The sequence below is a fragment of the Jaculus jaculus genome, chromosome 11 (genome assembly GCF_020740685.1).
Source record: "Jaculus jaculus isolate mJacJac1 chromosome 11, mJacJac1.mat.Y.cur, whole genome shotgun sequence".
NCBI lineage: Eukaryota > Metazoa > Chordata > Mammalia > Rodentia > Dipodidae > Jaculus > Jaculus jaculus.
The window spans coordinates 102241933-102259537 of NC_059112.1; the positions used below are offsets into that span (position 1 = coordinate 102241933).

The 17605-nt window shown below is 47.7% G+C and overlaps 1 protein-coding gene across 2 annotated transcripts in view; it reads left to right on the forward strand.

Moving 5' to 3' along the window:
* Nucleotides 1-2850: 2850 nt before the first annotated feature.
* Zc3h7a (zinc finger CCCH-type containing 7A) overlaps nucleotides 2851-17605 on the forward strand; it is a 57837-nt gene continuing 43082 nt past the window's right edge. For both annotated transcript variants that reach the window (XM_045161514.1, XM_045161515.1), the window contains exon 1: nucleotides 2851-2939. The gene's annotated coding sequence lies outside the window, so the exon portion shown is untranslated. The remainder of the gene's footprint in view (nucleotides 2940-17605) is intronic.

Sequence of the window (17605 nt, forward strand, 5' to 3'; positions counted from 1 at the left end):
TGGGCTCTTCTAGGAGGCCACCCTCCTCCCCCTGCCACACCCCAGTTCTCTAGTTTCTTTGGTATCTGCCTGCTAGCTGGTGTAGGCTTCCACTCCCTACGTCATGGCGCAGGCATTTGGACTCACGCTGCTGAGCCCTGGCACAGCGCAGGGCCCTGTGGGCACCTGTCCATTGAAACACAGGTGAATACAGAGACTTCTAAGCCGGGGAATGTGAAGGCTAAGGGAAATGGAGGTTTGCCTCCCGCCCCCTTTCTGTGATAGGTCTCACTCTAGCTCAGGCTGAAATTCGCTACATAGTCTCAGGGTGGCCTAGAACTCACAGCGATCCTCTACCTCTGCCTCCCGAGTACTGGGATTAAAGGCATGTGCCACCACACCCGGCATTTTAAAAAATTTTATGATGAGGGCTGGAGAGATGGCTTAGCGGTTAAGCGCTTGCCTGTGAAACCTAAGGACCCCGGTTCGAGGCTCGATTCCCCAGGACCCACGTTAGCCAGATGCACAAGGGGGCGCATGCATCTGGAATTCGTCTGCAGTGGCTGGAAGCCCTGGCACGCCCATCCTCTCTCCCTTCCACCTCTTTCTCTGTCTGTCGCTTTCAAATAAATAAATACAAATAAACCAAAAAAAATTTTATGATGAGGGCTAGAGAGATGGCTTAGTGGTTAATGTGCTTGCCTGCAAAGCCTAAGGACCCAGGTTTGATTCTCCAGGTCCAACATAAGCCAGATGTACAAGGGGGCACATGTGTCTGGAGTTCGTTTGCAGTGGCTGGAGGCTCTGGCGTGCCCATTCTCTCTTCTCCCTCTTTGTCTCAAATAAAATTGTTTTTAAAAATTAAATTTTACAAGGAGAAGGTGAGGAGAAAGAGAATGAGAATGGACACGCCAGGGCCTCTTGCTGCTGCAAACAAACTCCAGACACTTGCACCACTTAGTGCACCTGACTTCGTGTGGCTAGTGGGGAATCAAACCCGGGTTGACAGGCTTTGCATGTTCTCTCTCATAAGTGGATCCTAGGTACAGATGATTGGGATTCTGTGTGAGAAGGAAAAAACTCAGTAGCAGAGGCCAGTAAGCTAAAAAAGAGATGTAAAGGGAAGAGAAAGAAAGGGAGGAGGATACTGAATAGGTTGGTATTATATATATGCAAGTAGAAGAATAGATTAACAGGGGTGAAAAGGCCCAAAGTGAGGTCAGGGGAAGAGGTTAAGTAAAAGAAAGGTGGAGGGAGGGCTAATCAGAATCTAAGAGGGTATAAATAATTCATATGGAATCCTTCGGTTTGGGACAATGGAACACTCAGGAGCTGTAGATCGTTGCTAGAAAATTTTCAGTGCCAGGGATGGGATACCTTCAGGTGAGTTGTTGGCCAAGGAGATACCTGATGTCCCCAAAACATTATAGGCCATTGCCTTGGTTTCCCACCAGGAATAGATGGTAAGACCCTAAAATCCTGCTGGAACTGAGCTGATAACCTCCTCCATGTAGACCAGCTGACAGAAAGCTGGAAGAAGCCATTCTACATGCAGTTCAATGGGAGAAAGAGATACCACCAGAGAAGATACTCAGCAGTGGACACTGCAAGCCTTATAAATGGCCAGCCAGGCCAAATGAGCCAACAAGTGCAATACTGGCATGTTTATCATGGTGGAAACCACTGCTCTCCAGTTGGACTGGAGGCCCACTCCATGGGAGGGAATACATCCCTGATACTGAAAACTTAAAACAGGGATAGTCATGAGCCCTAGGGGTGTAACATCCACTGATGTCTGGATATGCTTATCAAACTGCCCAGTAAGCACTTCTCTTAATATTCATACCCTTATATTAATGCTACTCTCACTTTGGGTAGAAAATCTTTTCTTTTCAGATGGCAGTAACCTTGGGATGACGCAGAAGGTATCATAGTGCTGGAAAGAAGTGACTGGAGTACTGAGTAACATCTCAATCACACCTTCTAAGGCTCAGGGTCTAAATGTGGAAGAGGTGGGGGAAAGAATGTAAGAGCCAAAGGAAGGGTAGGACTCCTTACAACGTGCTCCCTCCAGACATAAAATGGCCTGGATATCCATGACCTCATAGTGCCTGGCACTACCTACACAAGACCATCATAAGAGGAGGAAAAGATCATGATATCAAAATAAGAGAGAGTGATTGAGATGGGGAGGGTATATGATAGAGAATGCGATTTCAAAAGGGAAAGTGGGGGGGGGGAGAAGGGTATTACCATGGGATATTTTTTATAATCATGGAAAATGTTAATAAACACTGAGAAAAAAAGGAGAAGGAGGAAGAGAATGAGAATGGACACGCCAGGGCCTCTCGCCGCTGCAAACGTACTCCAGACACTTGCACCACTCTGTGCGTCTGACTTCATGCGGCTAGTGGGGGAATCGAACCCCGGGTCGACAGGCTTTGCAAGCAAGCGCCTTTGGCCGCTTCAGCGCTGGGTCCCGAGCCCCCACGCGAGCATCTGTCAGTGCCCGGCCCGTCTCGGAGGATGTGCGCGCGGGGATGCTGAGTACGAACGGGCTCCCGGGGAGACTGAGGCTAAAGTCACCTTCCGGTCCCACGCAGGTCCTCAAAGTCCCGGGAGGCCGAAGCCGCGGCCGCCGCTTCCTTCCGCGCCTCCTCCGGGCGCCCGACGTGGCTCGTCCCCGCCCCCTCCATCCCCTCCCCCCTCCGCCCTCCTCCCCCCGCCCGCGACGACGCTCGCGGCGCAGCCAATGGCGGGCCGCTCTCCGCGGGAGGCGGGTCAGGCGCGGCCTCCCACCGCCAGGGGGCGCCGCAGTGCGCTCCGCCGCCGCGGGTCGCCGAGGGAAGCTGCGAGCGCGAGAGTGCGCCGGGCCTGCGCCGCCGCCTCCGCCGCCTCCTCCTCCTCCTCCTCCTCCTCCTCCGCGCTGCCCTCGCCGCCCGGTGCGCCATTTCCCGCAGGTAAGGGAAGGTGACAGCCGGGTCCCCGCGCGGGCGGCGTCCGGCCCGCCATCCCGCACGCGCCGCCGCCGCGGTGTCCTCGTGCTCGCGCGCGGCCGTTAACGGGCTGCGGACGGGGACGGGGAAGGGAGGGGCGCGGGCCCCGGAAGCGGGCTTGCGAGCGAGGGTCGTGGGCGCCCCGGGGCGCGCGCCGCCGGCCTCCCCTGACCCTTCCTTCCCGGGTATCGTGACCCCGCTCCTGCACGCGCGTCGGGTGGCGCCGTCCCTTCCCCGCTTGCTGATTTGCATCTCAGCTTTTCTTCCTTTCTTCTTCTTCTTCTTCTTCTTCTTTTTGTTATTGTTCTTTATTCCCGGGTGCCCGCGGGGGACCCTGGGTTAGACCTGTTGGGTGTCGAGGCGGGAAGGGAAGGGTGCCCGGCCCACTGCGTGCCCCGCTGATTTTTTTTTTTTCAGCATCATCTGGTAGATGGGTGACGACCGGTTTCCGGTATTGAAAAGATGGATGTGCGCGGTTTTCGGTTTCTGGCCCCCCCACCTTCAAGAATGGAGACCTGTCAGTTCCCATTACCGGGAATTTCCGGTTTAAGTAAGGGGATGGTCATTGCAGGGGTGTGGTCTGGCTGCGAGGCCTTGGCTGGGCAACCCCCCTCCAGGGGTGGCTCCTGTGCCCTGATTGGGTAAATTTATCCCGAATTGGACTTTTTTTTTTTTTTTTTTGCATCCCTTTCCCCTCTTACCCCATGTGGGGAGAATGAAAGAAAGGTAACCATGTCGGGTACTTAAGACCAGAGGCTGCTGGCCATGTGGACCTGTGGAGCACTTGAATTGAGATCTGCTCCTTTGGCAGGGGAGATGGCACAGCGGTTAGAGACATAGGCTCCTGGTTTGGTTTGCTTTTAAAGTCTGATCTTAAAGATTTAGCTTGGCGGTGATTATGGTCGCGGTATATTGTCCATATGTATGGAGGTTGTCAATAAAAAAGGCCGGACGTGGTTGCGCATGCCCTTAGTCCCAGCACTTGGGAGTCTGAGGTAGAAAGATTGCAGGGAGTTTGAGACCACCCTGAGACTGCATAGTGAATTCCAGATCAGCCTGGGCTACAATGAAACTCTACCTCGGAAAAAAAACAAAAGAGCTTGTAAAGGTTTAGGATGGGAATAAAGAATGTAAAAAATCCCATTGGTAACCATTTATACTAAAATGCATGTTGAGATATTGTGACCATGTTGGATTAAAATACATCAAGGGCTGGAGGGATGGCTTTGCTAAAGTGCTTGCCTGCAAAGCCAAAGGACCTAGGTTCGATTCCCGCAGGACTCACATAAGCTAGATGCACAAAGCGAGGCATTGGTCTGGAGTTTATTTGCAGCCACTGGAGGCTCTGGCGCCCATTCCCTTTCTCTCTCACTCTCTTTGCCTCTTTCTCTCTGTCAAATAAGTAAATAAAAATATTTTAAAAAATAACGTCACAATTTACCTTACTGATTTCTTTTTACTCTTTTTTTTTTTTTTTTCTTTTTTCGAGGTAGGGTCTTATGCTAGCTTAGGCTACCTGAATTCACTTTGTAATCTCAGGGTGGCCTTGAACTCATGGCAACTCTGCCTCCCAAGTGCTGCTGGGATTAAAGGCGTGTGCCACCATGCCTATTTCTTTCTTTATTTATATTTGGTTTTTCACGGTAGGGTTTCACTCTAGCTCTGGCTGACCTGGAATTCACTGTATCTCAGGCTGTCCTTGAACTCTTGGCGATCCATCTACCTCTACCTCTGGTGTGCACCACCATGCTGAGCTATTTATTTATTTTTGTTTGAGAGAGAGAGAGAGAGAGAGAGAGAGAGAGAGGGAGGGAGGGAGGAGGAAGGGTGAGGGAGAGAGGGAGAGAATGGGCTCACCAGGGCCTCTAGCCAGTGCAAACAAACTCCAGATGCGTGTGTCACTTTGTGCATCTGGCTTACCTGTGTACTGAGGAATCAAACCTGGGTCCTTACTCTTTGCAGGCAAAGGCTTTAATTGCTAAGCCATCTCTCCAGCCCTTTTGGGCAGCTTAAAATGGCATTCAACTTTTCCAATGGACAGAGCTCAACTGGAGCATCTGAATGGGGGAGGGGCTGGGAGCCTTTGCCATCTGCTGTCTTTTCCTGCTTCTCTGAAGTGTGGCCACCTCTCCTGGAGGCTGTCAAGGAATCAGGACCTCCTTCTCACCCTCAGTTGAGCTGATGAGCTGAACTGTTCTGTGTGTGTGTGGAGAGGGGGGAGTTATCTTAAACTGTGGAAAAAATCAAGTACATAGGATTGTCTCTGTTGCAGAGTTTCTCCTCTCTGCATGTGTATTGGGCTGGAATCCTTGAGGTTGAATATTGTAAATTCAGTATTTGGATGTTTGGCAAAGAGCTGTTGACAAATGCACCGGGGAACTCCTGTGCTCTGTGTGCTTGTGGTTGGGGTTGTGCTCGGCCCTTCATCTTCCTCCCTTCTTGTTCCCCATATGAGAACTGGAGTGCTATGTGTGTGTGTGGGGGGGCATCTATACATCTGTGTGCTCATGCCTGTGTGTTTGGAGGCCAGACGAGAACATTGAGTGCCCTTTCTCCATCCCTCATGCTCAAATTTCCTTATGATGAAGTCTCAGACACAGCTTTTTTTTTTTAAATAGTTACATCAAAAAAAGTTGTATATATTTAAGTAGAATGATTGAGATGGGAAGGTAATATGATGGAGTGTCAAAGGGGAAATTGTGGGGGGGAGGGAGGGTATTACCACGGGATTTTTTTTTTTGTACTCATGGAAAATGTTAATAAAAATTAAATTAAAAAAAAAAGCCGGGCGTGGTGGCGCACACCTTTAATTCCAGCACTCGGGAGGCAGAGGTAGGGTCACTGTTAAATTCAAGGCCACCCTGAGAATACATAGTAAATTCCAAGACAGCCTGAGCTAGAGTGAGACTCTACTTTGAAAAACCAAAATAAATAAATAAATAAATAAATGAAAGAAAATAGTTTTGTTTATCTATTTATTTTATTTTATATTTTTATTGACAACTTCCATGATTGTAAACAATATCCCATGGTAATTCCCTCTTTCCCCCTACTTCACCCCTTTTTTGTTTTTTCAAGGTAGGGTCTCACTCTAGCCCAGGCTGACCTGTAATTCACTCTGTATCTCTGTATTCTCAGGGAGACCTTGAACTCACAGCGATCCTCCTACCTCTGCCTCCTGAGTGCTGGGATTAAAAGCGTGCGCCACCACATTCGGCCCACTTTCCCCTTTGGAACTCCACTCTCCATCATATCCCTTACCCTTCTCTTTTATTTTGATATCATCATCTTTTCTTCTTATTATGATGGTCTTGTGTAGGTAGTGTCAGGCACTGTGAGGTCATGGATATCTAAGCCATTTTGTGTCTGGAGGAGCACATTGTAAGGAGTCCTACCCTTCCTTTGGCTCTTACATTCTTTCTGCCACCTCTTCCGCAATGGACCCTGAGCCTTGGAAGGTGTGATAAATATATTGCAGTGCTGAGCACTCCTCTGTCACTTCTTCTCAGCACTATGGTGCCTTCTGAGTCATCCCAAGGTTAGAGAAGCTTCTCTAACCAAAAGTGAGAGTAGCATTAATATATGGGTGTGAACATTACGAGAAGTGCTTACTGGGCAGTTTGGTGAGCATAGTATGTACATTTAGCCTGACAGCAGCAGATGTTACACCCCTAGGGCATTCATGACTATCCCTGTTATAGATTTTCAGTATCAGGGATGTACTCCCTCCCATGGAGTGGGCCCCCAGTCCAATTAGAGGGCAGTTGGTTCCCATGACAGATGTGCCACTATTGCACCTGTTGGTTCAGTTGGCCTGGCTGGCCAAATATAAGGTGTACAGTGTCCACTGTTGAGTATCTTCATTGGTGATTTCTCTCTCTCCCATTGAAGTATATGCAGTGTTTTCCCAGCTTTCTGTCAGCTGGCTTACATGGAGGAGGTTTTCAGCTCAGCTCCAGCAGGATTTCTCAGTGACCTTGCAGCCCAAGGTCTTCAGCAATAGGGTGGAGTCTTCAGCAATAGGGTCTTACCATCTATTCCTGGTGGGAAACCAAGGGCCTCGGCAATGGCCTGCAATGTTTTGGGGGCATTAGGGACCACACTGGCCAACAACTCACTGGAAGGTATCCTATCCCTGGCACTGAAAATTTTCTAGCAACAATCTACGGCTCCTGAGTGTTACATTGTCCAAAAAGTAGGTTTGTATATAACTTATCCTTTTAGATTTTGATTAGTACTCCCTCTACATTTCCTTTACTCAGTCTCTTCCCCTGACCTCACTTAGGCCTTTTCACCCTAAAAATATCTTCTTAGCCTTCAAGTTGTTTACATATCATGAAAAAACTTTAGGTGCTGGAGAGATGGCTTAGCAGTTAAGGCACTTGCCTGAGAAGCCTCAGGTCCCATCTTCAATCTCTTTGCAGATCCCATGTAAAGCCAGATACACAAAGGTGAGGGAAGCACAAGGTCTCTCATGTCTGCTAGGTGTCACAAGTATCTGGAGTTTGATTACCGTGGCTGAGGCCCTGGTGTGCCAGTTCCCTCTCTCTTTCTCTCTCTCACTTTTTCTAAAAAATAAATATAAAATATTCAAAAAAATTATTGTAGTTAAAAAACTACACTCACACTCAGTTGGTAGCATGTTTGCCTGGCATGCATGAGACCCGGAGGGTTGATTCTCATGGCATGATGGTGCATGCCAGCAAACCCAGGATTTGGGAGGCAGTAGGGGGAGCCTGGACTACACAGTGAGTTTGAGACCAGCCTAGGTTACATGAGTCCCTGTTTCTAACTAGTTAACCTGCTAATTAGCTAAATAAGTTTTAATACTGTTTTTAAGAAGGAGAGAGATATTAAAATAGTAATTCATTTACCAAGAAAATACTCTTCCACTGAGCTGCTGCCCCAGGCCAGGACCATGGTTCTTGTGTGTGTTCTGAAGGGGTGTTTTCAGGCTGATGAACTGTCTGTGCTAGGACAGTCTTGAATGGTCTCATCACCCGGATTTGTCTGGTGTGATCAGCCATCAGTGAAACAAAGTTATTTAGGTCTTGGGATGGTTCCTGGTGAACATTGTGCTGTGTTGTGTTAAGCCATCCTTTGAGTTCTTGTTACATGTCAAGTTCTAGACTAACTGCTGTGAGAGAAGTGGGAGGAAGGAGTAGTGTTCTGCTTGGAAATCCTTTGAGGATGCCTGAAAAGATTGTGGGACAACAGTCTCAAGGCTCGAGTCAGTGGTTTCCAGTTTTAGTAGCTTTAGAAGTTGATTCTAAATCAGTCCTGACTGTGTTCGCTCCCCCACGTTTTAAGGTAGAGATTTCTACTAGACCCCTGAGCCAAACCAAAGGATGTGGGGGAAGGCATCAACTGGTTTCACCCCACCTTGGTGGTTTGTGTCTTTCCTGGGTTACATCTCTGGCAGAAAAGTCCAGTTAGAGATCATCGCTTCTGTCATTCACCCCAAGCCGCTTACAAAGATGCTGAATCTCTTGAGGTCATGGATGCAGACATACCATGAAGCCGCTGTGTTGTGGCTGACCTGGTGGGGTGAGGTTCCCGTCCTGCACTGTGGACCCTACAAGTGCGCAGGACGCCAGCAAGCCTCTGCGGTGCTGCCGCCCGAGTAGGGCTTGCTGCTTGTTGGACTTGGGTTACTCAGTACGAAACTCAGAAATAATGTGACTGACTTGTTCATTTAAGTGAGCTTTTTTTAAACAAAAGAATTCATGTCTTTAATGTTTCAAATGACATTTTATTTTAAAAACATCCACCAATGTGACTTTCAAAAGCAGATGGTTTCTCCAAGTTCTTCACCGTATTCTAGGCAAACACCAGGTCTTCAGTTAAGACTTGGGTTGCAGGGGTTCATCTCGGCTGCAGTGAGGTGTGCCTACCAGCCTCCCTTTGCTCTCAAATGTACTCTGCGAAGGATGTGGACGCATTGAGTGGATGGTTACTCGTGCCAACCTCCCCGCTGGCTCCTAATGGCTGACCTTGGGCAAGTCTTTCTTTTCAATGCCTCAGTTCCCCATCTGTCAAATGGGGTGATAATACTGACCTACCTCACAGGGGTGTTGTGAGGCATTGTAAATCAGAGTTGATAAACTCCTTTGGGGTCCTCTATGGAGGGTGCCTTGAGCTGAAGTTTTTTAGCCCTCACTGAGTTGTCTCCAAGTTTGGAAATACTTAGTAGCCTCAGCAAGTTCTCTGCCCCCCCACCCCTCATCAAAGCTGCTAGTTCAGATGTTAACAGTGTTTCATGAATGTTGGAGTCGTAATAGTCCAAACTGACTTGGGATGTTTGGGGGGAAGGCAGGAGTACTTCCACTGTCTTATATTCATAGGGAGGCTGTTTCAAATCCAAGAGCCTTGGAGTAGGGAACCATGAGCAGGGATGTCATTGCATGCCCTCTGCATGCTGGGATTGAAGGGCATGCTCCCATGGGTTTGGAGCCAACTTGGACTATCTCAAGAGCAAAGCAACTCTTGATAGCTTAACTTATAATGCTTTCCATTCCCCAGACTAGTCCCAAAACAGTTAGGTCACTGTACCTTTTGAGCTTCTAACCTTCTGTCTCCTCATAGAAACCAGATGGTTCAGTCAACATAACCATCCCCTCATCCCCACCAAACAGAGCTACATTGGATTTTTTTCCCCCCAGAAATAAGTATAATACTCAGAATTGGGCATTGGTCCTCAGGGCTTCATCCAATTCACTGTATTTAGTATCTGCCACCTCTCGGTGTCCACAGTCTGACCCTCACCTTGAAGAATCCTTGGACACTGTTTGCCCAGGTATGGGCTCAAGAGCCTTAGTTTTGTCTCACTTTAGGGGCTCAGCCAGCTCCAAGTTCTTCCCCTGTAGGGCTTTTCCCTTTCCCTCTTTGACCCTAGGTTGGTGACCCGTGAAAAAGCACAAGGTTCTGGCTCCCTGCAGCCCCATTCTGGCCCTCTGCTCCTACTTCTCACCACGTGCATCCGTCCCAGAGGATGAGGAGGGAGCAGTCTCCCATCCTGCCAAGTAGTTGCCTCAACCGTGGCCTACTGGCTTTCCCATCACTTCCCACAGGATGGGCTCTCAGAGACCCAAGAGGCTGGGTTTCTTTCAGCACTGTGCCATCCTGAGTAGGAAACAAGTCACCGGATATAGCCAGGTACCTGAATGGAAGTGAGACCTTGAATTCTCTGTGGACTTGTGGTTTTGGGGGGGGGGGTTGGTTGTGTTTCTTAGTTTTATTTCAGCCAAACATGTCTGCTTTGGATCTCTTTAAAGGATAAGTGGTCTGTATATATGTTTGCCTTTTAAGTATAAATGTTTAAAAAGTAGACAATTATGTTTCCATAACTGACATCCGTCTCAGACCTCATTCTCCAACCCCTTTTCACCCTCTTCTTTTTCCCTCTTTTCATACTCTTGTATTGGTTCTAATACACGGTTGCTTTTCAAATATGAAAAAAAAAATAGTAATTCAGAAAAATTTAACACTAGTGATAGCATATTTTCATTCTTTTGCTCTTACACATGGCTTACTGAAATGATTTTCTTTCTTTCTTTTTTACTCTGTATCCTCAGGGTGGCCTCAAACTCACAGCAGTCCTTCTACCTCTGCCTCCTGAGTACTGTGATTAAAGGTGTGTGCCACAACACCTAGCAGAAATGATTTTCATTTAGAGGTTATGAGAGGGGAGGGGATATGATGGAGAGTGAATTAGTGAAGGAGAAAGTGGGGGAGGGGAAGGAATCATAGTTTATTGTCTATAGTTACGGAAATTGTCATTAAAAAAGAAAAAAAGACGTGAGATTACTACTCAACCTTACCAAGTTTTGTCTCAACAAGAAACTTGCTTTTTAAGGCTGGGCGTGGTGGCACACACCTTTAATCCCAGTACTCGGGAGGCTGAGGTAGAAGAATCGCTGAGTTGGAGGTGAATTCACCATTCTACATGGTGAATTCCAGGTCAGCTTGGACTAGAGCAAGACCCTATCTCCAAAAAGAAAGAAAAAAAAAAGGGGGGGGGCTGGAAATGGTTAAGGTGCCTGACTACAAAGCCAAAGGACCCAGGTTCAATTCCCTAGTACCTGTGTAAAAGCCAGATGCACAAGGTGGCACATGCATCTGGAGTTCGTTTGCAGTGGCTAGAGGCCCTGGTGTGCCCATTCTCTTTATCTACATTTCTCTCTCTCAAATAAACAATTTAAAAATTTTGCTTTTTAATTTTATGAGTTTAGAAATTTGTTGTCCAGTCACGGTGGCACACGGCTTTAACCCAGCACTCCGGAGGGAGAGGTGGGAGGGTCGCTGTGAGTTTGAGGCCTTGCTGAAACTCCACAGTGAATTCCAAGTCAGCCTGGGCTAGACTGAGACACTACTTGGAAAAAGAAAAAAAGAAATATGTTGTCTGGTTTATTGTGTTGATTAATTTTACATGCGTCATGAAATCTTGGGAGCCATGTAACAGTAAAAGCAAGAAATTTCTGTTTGCTGAAAAGTGCATGTTTTGTAGTTTATGAAAAGATAAGCCTTCGCAGCAGGAGTTTGCTCAGGTATGTAGGAGAGAAAGCCAATCTCTCGGGGACAGGGCTCAGCACTTCAGGAGGAAGACCTCAAGGGGGTCCTGGGTGCATCATAAGGGTCTGGTGACCCCAGGCAAATCTTTATCCTGACGAACAGCCTCCCTGTGAAATACAGGAGATGCAGGTTGTTGTGTGAGCGGTGCCTGAGCGCCCTTTCACCTGCAGGGTCTGCCCTCTGCCAGCACTTTCCAAGGGAACAGCTTGGGGGGGGGGGTGAGGAGAGGAACCTGGCCAAAATAGGAAATTACTTTCCTGATGGTGTTTGGCATTGCCTCCATCATGAAGTTTTCCAGGAAAGGGAGAAGCTGTTATTTCAAAGAGGGCATTAGCAGCTTCTCAGTTACAGGAGGAAGGTCTAATGGAGTTTGCAGTGTGCAGGGAGGGGCATGCCCTCTCCCCAGGGCTGGGGCAAGTGTTCCAAGAATTAGCAAGTACAGTGTTGGGAGATAAGGCTGACAGTATTGTTACTTAAACCACTCTGTAGTTTTGTTGTTGTTTGGATTTTGGTTTTTCGAGGTAGGGTCTCGCTCTAGCTCATGCTGACCTAGAATTTACTATGTAGTCTCAGGGTGGCCTCGAACTCACTGCGATCCTCCTACCTCTGCCTCCCAGATGCTGAGATTAAAGGTGTATGATGTAGTTTTTTACATCCTGGGAAACTGAACACAGATGGACTGGTGAGCAATGAACAGTTTTCACTTGGAACTTGGGAAACAGTGCAGACGTCATTCCCACAGAGCTCTGCGCTCTCCCCTGCCTGCCTTCTCTTGTCAGGTATTGGCTTGTCTTTTAGTAAAGTTGCTTCGTGGGAACTTTTGTATCTAAACATATTATTTTCTGGCCTGAGCAGTTTTCCTGGGAGTGGTATACCGATGCCCTGTGTGCCCAAGGTGTTCCTTGGGAAGCCTTCTGTTTGGGCTGAGTCTCTGAATGATTCTCCTTGGGCATGTGTGTATACAAGTGTGTGTGCAAGTGTGCTTATTGTGTTCCTCCTGAGTGGCCATAAAGTGCCTCCCTGCCTCTCAGAGCCTCACCCAGGCCGCTGGAGATAGAGGCTGGCCCTCCTTCAGGTGTATGGGGCACCTGGGGTGCACAAGAGTGAGGTGGTTGGGAGCTCAGGTGTGGGACAAGCCCATCTGGCTTTGAAATCCAGCCCTGCCTCCTCCTGGCTCTGCGGTCCTGGCCTCGTGCGGCCCTTCTCGTGTCCTCACAGCGCCGTCACATATGGTATCGCACTTGCAGGGCGATGGCGTCCGAGCATGGCGTCAGCCGCCTTTTCTTTCTCTATGTGTTACAGTCCCAGCTCACTTTCCTCTGCTGGGAGCTTCTTTCTCACAGTACCGTGGAAGGCCCAAAGGCCCTGTGTCTAAATATACTTCCATCAGGCTAGACTTGAGGTCAGTGTATTTACCCTGTTAGACACTAATTGAACACTGGTGAAAATCCAGGGGGCTTTTTTCCTCCTTCTGTAATTTTTGGGCTAATAACAAATTTTTAGTCAGCTGATCCCAGAAAGGTGATTAATGTTCAGCTTGTTAGAGTTTAGTTGACGTAATGAAACCAATTCCTACTTCAATTAGTTTCTTTTTTTTTTTTTTGTTTTCCGGGGTAGGGTCTCACGGTAGCCCAGGCCGACCTGGAATTCACTATGTAGTCTCAGGGTGGCCTCGAACTCACGGTGATCCTCCTACCTCTGCCTCCCAAGTGCTGGGATTAAAGGCGTGCGCCACCATGCCCGGCTCAATTAGTTTCTTACTTGAAAACTTCTCAAAAGCCCTCTCCTAATTTCTTCTTCTTCTTTTTTTGGAGATAGGGTCTCACTCTAGCCCAGGCTGACCTGGAATTCACTATGTAGTCTCAAGGTGTCCTCAAACTCACAGCAATCCTCCTACGTCTGCCCCCAAGTACTGGGATTAAAGGCGTATGCCACCACACCTGACTTTTTTTTTTTTTTTTTTTTTTGAGGTAACTCCACACACATGTACCATGTTGTGCATGTGGTTTTACCCATGTACTGAGGAATCAAACTCAGGCCATCAGGTTTTGCAACCACTGAGCCATCTCTAGCCCCTAACTTACTGATTTTTGTTCGTTCTTTTTTATTTTTGTTTATTTATTTATTTGAGAGTGACAGAGAAAGAGGCAGATAGATAGGGAATGGGCACATCAGGGCCTCCAGCCACTGCAAATGAACTCCAGATGCATGTGCCCCCTTGTGCACCTGGCTTACGTGGGTCCTGGAGAATTGAGCCTCGGACTGGGGTCCTTAGGTTTCACAGGCAAGTGCTTAACCACTAAGCCATCTCTCCAGCCCCTCCCCCTTTTTTTTTTTTGCCTGAGATAGGGTCTCACTCTTAACTCAGCATGACCTGGAACTATGTCGTCTCAGGGTGGCCTCAAACTGATGGCGACCCTCCTACCTCTGCCTCCCAAGTGTTGGATTAAAGGCGTGTTTGCCACCACAGAGGGCTTACTGATTTTTGTTACTTTTTTTTTGAGGCAGAGTGTCACTTAATCCAAGCTGCCCTAAAACTGACTTTGTAGCCTGGCCTGTGCTGGGATTAAAGGTGTGTGCCATCACACCTAGTGTGGTGTTTTGGTTTTTGGGGGGCCATTTATTAAGGTAGGGTCTTACTCTAGCCCAGGCTGACCTGGAACTCACTACATAGTCTCGGGGTGGCCTTGAACTCACAGTGATTGTCCTACCTCTGCCACCTTCTTCTTTTTTTTTTTTTTTTTTTAATTTTTATTAACATTTTCCATGATTATAAAATATATCCCATGGTAATTCCCTCCCTCCCCACCCCCATTCTTTTTTTTTTAATTAAAAATATTTTTTTTTATTTGAGAGAAAGGGGCAGAGGGGGTGAAAGAGGAAGAGAGAGAGAGAGGGAGGGAGGGAGAATATAAGCACACCAGGGCCTCCAGCCTCTGCCTCCTGAGTGCTGGGATTAAAGGCGTGCATTACCACACCTGGCTTTTGTTTTTTAATTAATTAATTTATTTGAGGCACACACACACAGAGAGGAAGAGGCCGATAGAAAAAGAGAATGGGCATGCCAGGGCCTCTAGCCACTACAAATGAACTCCAGATGCATGCGCCCCCTTGTGCATCTGGTTTACGCAGGTCCTGGGGAATTGAACTGGGGTCCTTAGGCCTGGCAGGCAGATGCCTTAATCACTAAGCCTTTTCCTCAGCCCTTGCTTTTATTTTTTTGAGACAGGGTCTGTTGCTGAATCTAGAGGTCCCAATTCAGCTAGTCAGCAAGTCCTTGGAATTCTCCTGTCACCACCTCTCCAGAGCTGGGATTGCAGGCACACACTATTGTGTCTGGCTGGGGATCTCAACGCAGGTCCTCTTGCTTGCTTATCAAGTACTTTACTTACTGAGCCACCTCTCCAGTGCCTTCTTAAAAAAACAAATTATGGGGCTGGGGAGATGGCTTAGCGGTTAAGCGCTTGCCTGTGAAGCCTAAGGACCCTGATTCAAGGCTCGATTCCCCAGGACCCACGTTAGCCAGATGCACAAGGGGGTGCATGTGTCTGGAGTTCGTTTGCAGTGGCTGGAAGCCCTGGTGCGCCCATTCTCTCTATCTCTCTCCCCCCCTCCTCCTCTCTGTCACTCTCAAATAAATAAAAATAAACAAAAAATTAAAAAAATATGTATTTATTTATTTAAGGGGGGGTAGATAGAGAATGGGCATGCCAGGGCCTCCTGCCACCACAAACAAACTCCAGAGGCATGTGCCACCTTGTGCAGCTAGCTTATGTGGGTCCTGGGGAATCGAACCTGGGTCTTTAAGGCTTCACAGGCAAGCATCTTAACCATAAGCCATCTCTTCAGTCCCCTTGTCTTTGTTGCCCATGTTGGCCTTGGACTCCTGACTCTTTTGCCTCTCAAGTAGCTTGGATTCCAGGCGTATGCTACTACTTCCAGTTTCTAAATTATTCTGTTGTTACAAGAGCCTCCCTCTCAGATGTCTTGTGGGAGGTGGGGAGGGAGGAGGCAGGGTAGAGGACAGAGCTGGGAGCCTAGTGGAGGAGTTACCAAGACAATTAGATGTAGGGTGCTGCATACGTTTTGATGCTGTCGTAGCTGTCACAGATGTGCTTTGAGACTTGTTGGAATATGGAAAGAAGAGCCAATACTGAATTTCTGGGTTGAGCAATTAGCTAGGTTTGAAAAGAGGCATTTATTTATTTAATGACTTTTTTGGTTTTTCAAGGTAGGGTCTCTCTGTAGCCCAAGCTGACCTGGAATTCACCTTGTAGTCTCAGGGTGGCCTCGAATTCGCAGTGATCTTCTACCTCTGCCCCCTTTTTTTTTCAAATTTATTTTTGTTTATTTTTATTTATTTATTTGAGCGGAACAGACAGATAGAGAAAGAGGCAGACAGATTGAGAATGGGCGCTCCAGGACCTCCAGCCACTGCAAACAAACTCCAGATGCATGTGCCCCCTTGTGCATCTGGCTTACGTGGGTCCTGGGGTATCAAGCTTTGAACCGGGGTCCTTAGGCTTCACAGGCTAGCGCTTAACCACTAAGCCATCTCTCCAGGCCCTACCTCTACCTCTGCCTCCTGAGTGCTGGAATTAAAGGTGTGTGCTACCATGTTCGGTGAAAACAGGCTTTACCATGAGAGTCCTGAGTACAAGTGCCAGCAATTGTAGAATTTTGTATATGAAAAAGGTGGCCTCACACATGTCAGTGTAAGACAGATGGAGGTTTTACTAGATATTTGGGCAACTGGGTAGCCACTTGGGAGGTAGATTTTTATATTTATGTGTATTTCCCACATATCACATGTTGTTTTTTCCCCTTGTTTTTTTTTCAAGGTAGGGTCTTACTCTAGCCTAGGCTGATCTGGAACTCACTATGTAGTCTCAGGGTGGTCTTGAACTCACAGCAAGGTCATCATTTAAAAAATACTTTTTTTCTTTTGAAAATATTTTTATTTATTTATTTATTTGACAGAGAAAGAGGGAGGGAGGGAGAGAGAATGGGCATGCCAGGGCCTCCAGCCACTGCAAATGTACTCTAGATGCATGTGCCCCCTTGTGCATCTGGATAACGTGGGTCCTGGGGAATCGAACCTAGGTCCTTTGGCTTTGCAGGCAAACGCCTTAACCACTAAACAATCCCTCCAGCCCTCAAGCAGTTTCTTAACTGTGAGCTCTTGTGACATCAAAAACAAGTCATGTATTTCCAACATACAATGGCCACAGAGTTTTAGAATCCATTCTGAAAGGGACGTGTGAGGGCATAGCAAGGAAACACTGGGCTGAAACCACACTGAGCCCCCGGCAGGGCAAACACCAAGTCCTACAGCTCTGTGTGGGGCACCTGGGAAAAAATATTTTTTTTTATGCCTGTTGCATACACATTTAATCCCAACACTCAGGAGGCATAGGTGGATTGCTCTGAGTTCCAGGCCACCCTGAGACTACATGATGAATTCCAGGTCAGCTTGGACTAGAGTGAGACCCTACCTCGAAAAACCAAAAAGGAGCTGGGCGTGGTGGCACACACCTTTAATCCCAGCACTCGGGAGGCAGAGGTAGGAGGATCGCTGAGAGTTCGAGGCCACCCTGAGACTACATAGTGAATTCCAGGTCAGCCTGAGCCAGAGTGAGACCCTACCTCGAAAAACCAAAAAAAAAAAAAAAAAAAAAACCAAAAAGGAAAAAGGAAAAAAAAAAGATGTATAGATATATGATGTATTTGTGTGTATGAGAGAGGGAGAGGAGGATATAAATGGGCATGCCAGGTTCTCTTGCTGCTACAAATGAACTCCAGGTGCATGCACAACTTTGTGCATGTGGCTTTACATGTTATTGGGGAATTAAGCCTGGGCTGGCAGGCCTTTATACCAAGCATCTTTAACTGCTGATCTTCCCAGTCCCTGATGTCATCACTTTTTATTCCTCCTGTTATTTGGGTCTTGTGTAGCCAGTAGCGTTAGCCACTGTGAGGTAGCTGCCGGCTTTCATGTGAGGTCTGGGGATGTGAATTCAAGTAGTCCTGCTTGCATGGCAAGCACTTTCTCCACTAAG